Below are 3,144 nucleotides of genomic sequence, written 5' to 3' on the forward strand. Positions count from 1 at the left end.
TTAATCCAACCCGTGCTATCCTATAGTATACAATACAATGAGACCTGTGCCTGACAAAATCTTGCTAGAGGATACAGCATATGCTTAGAACTAGTCATCGATGACCAAATTATAAAGGGGTTTAAAGGCGGAAGCAAAGACATCTTCAAAATTACATGAATATATTTGGTTAAAGGGAATATATAAGAACAAAGGCTTACCATTAAAAACAAACATATGATTAAATCCATAATAAGGCAATCATAAAGCCCATGCAAGAATGATAGTTCGATCAACCATTACAATAAGAAAAAATGAATGTTTATACAAAAACGATGTGAGCAAGCTCATTGCAAAATCATCTTTCAAAGAATTCTAGAAGAATAATATAAACATTCCTGAAAACATAAACATGGCAGGACACCATGCAATATCTTCCAATATAAATTCCTTCATGCATACATGGTACTTCGACTTAAAAAAAGGCATGCAAAGGTTCCAAATAAAGTTTAGAAGCATCTTCTAGACCAAGAACTAACAGAGACAATTTAGTGTTCTGTAGCATTGAAGGTTGAAAAATAAAGTTATAGTTAAAAATTGGATATATCACCAGGAAGCTGACACATTTGGAAACATTAAAAAAAACAAAAAAAAAAAGACCACAGAAAAAAAAGCCAGGCAGCTTTTAGAAGAACTTGTACTGAACATTATGACTATTTAGTAGATATGGAGACTCTAGTATATTAATTCAAGTTTTGTTTCCAGAAATCTGGGTTTTATCATATAAGATTCACTAAGATATTAAATACGTGGATCTTCAAAGTTGGGAATAGAAGACAGAATTAATAAATATGAAATTTTCCACTGAAAAAAATGTCGGGGAAAAAATGGCCTACCAATTTCAGGAAGCATACGCCGCGGTTTGCATGACATATGGAACAAACTTCAGCATGAAGGCACTTCAGAGGCAATTTGCAACGCAAGTTCAATATTGCATTAGGGCATTTTCATACTGCCCAGCCTTAAAAAGTTTATTTCCTTCTTCTTTTTGCATCATTTGCTTGATTTAGAGCTTTCTGCTTCACAAGGAAAGGATGATTTAATGCAATGTATTCTGAAAAGAAGCCTAAAAAGCTTCGTAGCATACATTACTACCAAAATAGTAATGAATAGACTTATGTGATGTGATATAGTGACAAATGTGAGAACCCATGCTTGAAATAAATGAAAGGCAAAGCAGATTATATATCTGAACAACTCAAACCAATGTTTTGTTTGTGCAAGTATTATGCATCTTGGAAGGGGAGGATTCACTATCCTTGTATACTTTAGGTTACAGTGAAAACTAAAAATTTTCCTCCTATAGAAAACTGATCCTATAAGATTTTACATCTATATCTAGCTCTTCTGTAATCCTCATCCCATAAGCCTGAAAAAACTCAATATGGTGAGCGTTAAACTATTGGGAAATAATAAGCATAAAATGCGAAATGATGCTAAGAAATTTTAACATGCGAAGAAGATATTGAAAACCACAAAGGATTGAGTTGCATAGGAAAATAGACTACAGATGACATGAGAACTTTGCAGGAAACAACAGAGGCTGCCAATATGTGATTAAAGAATCTAAACATAGACCATGAAGACATGCCAGTGGTGAAAAGTGACAAAAATGAAATTTTCTGGCGTAGAAGATGTGGCAGGAAAGCCCAATGCAATAAATAAGAGAATGTCCATTGTTTATGATTATGGTTAGATATTGATATCTTCCGCCATATAGGAATTTCAGAGTTTTCGAGTAAAAAAAATTCAAAGTTGTTGGTTTAAAAAAGTATCATTCGAAACTCAGGCATCGAATATGTTTCGTAATATGTATAAAACTATTCTAGCAGAGATAGGACTGTTTGTAGGCAATGTAAGGCAAAAGCTAGTGCAAAATTCATGAAACAATAAATGTATTTCGGAAACTTCAAGATTAAAACCAACATATCTATAAAAATGAAATCAACAAGAATTTAATACAGTTATCTATAGCAAAATCCCAAATCACCCAATATAAACAAGAGAATTCAGCCCAAACGTTTGAAATATGGTTCCCATTGCAAACAATTAGGGACGAGTTTCCAATAACCCAGATATTTTTTCCTAAATTATGGGAGGTATTTCCCAACTCATGGATCATCCCATCAAGTTTAGTGCACCAGAGAAATTACAATGATCATTTCTCTTTTGTATAAAAAAATTGGATCCCCTTTTATCATCAGATAAGAACATGGCATTTTGGTTTTTCGAGTCCATCGCCTACCTTTTTTTTAAAAAACCTAAATAACACTCCTTCGTAGGGACCCCACAAAATTCATAATTGATAAAGAATCTTATGTACAAATTAGAAGGCAAATTTCAGGTACTAACAACGGATTACATATAAAAATCTAAACTTTAAAACCACGGGAAAAAAGACTTCCACATCTAACAAGAATCCAAAATTCATAAAAACAGATCAAAGTAAAAAATAAGCGAGATCGGACCTCCTTCAACTGCTCGTCCGTCAGCGCGTCCCTCAAAAAGCTTCGTCCTCGCTGCCGGCTCCTTCCTCTGATGGGGCCACCGAAGCCTCCGGACCTTCGGCTCCGGCCGGCTCTCCCGGCGCTTCTTTGCTCTCTTCCCGGCTCGATGACGACCATTTCCCCTCGGCTGAACCAAGATCAAAAGAGAAAGAATTATGAGACAAAGGGATGAATCAATGATTCGCAAATCGTATTCGAATCAACTGGAACTAGGTTTGCCTCCGATCATATGATCCGATTACCAAGATCGAGGCGGCCGATACCCCGGGAACTTTTTTCTAGGGTTTTTGGAGATGCTTCGAGAGAGAGAGAGGCGATTCCGCTATAAAATAAGCGGACGAGGCGGTTTATTTAACATGCTTATATGTGAAAATAGTATTAATACCAGTGGTTTATATGTAAAAGCGCCTCTATTTTATTTTAGATACTCATACGTGTAACGTGATAGGGTCTTATATGTGAAAACGCCTGTAGACCGCGGAAAAAGTTTTATCTAATAATACTAGTAATTTGCCTGGATAATACAGTAAAACGGCGACGCATCTGCCGAGTTCACGCAGCGGGTAAATTAAACCAGTTGCGTGGTTCGGATCCGGTA

At 35.8% G+C, this 3,144-nt stretch overlaps 1 long non-coding RNA gene across 1 annotated transcript; it reads right to left on the bottom strand.

Moving 5' to 3' along the window:
- Positions 1-874: 874 nt before the first annotated feature.
- Positions 875-2,641, bottom strand: LOC120108033. Its single transcript, XR_005509566.1, has 2 exons — positions 2,508-2,641; positions 875-1,055 (listed from the first exon to the last, which is right to left on the bottom strand). It is a non-coding gene; the product is annotated as an uncharacterized LOC120108033 (long non-coding RNA).
- Positions 2,642-3,144: the final 503 nt, after the last annotated feature.

This window comes from Phoenix dactylifera, unplaced genomic scaffold (genome assembly GCF_009389715.1).
Source record: "Phoenix dactylifera cultivar Barhee BC4 unplaced genomic scaffold, palm_55x_up_171113_PBpolish2nd_filt_p 001140F, whole genome shotgun sequence".
In the NCBI taxonomy this organism is placed as follows: domain Eukaryota; kingdom Viridiplantae; phylum Streptophyta; class Magnoliopsida; order Arecales; family Arecaceae; genus Phoenix; species Phoenix dactylifera.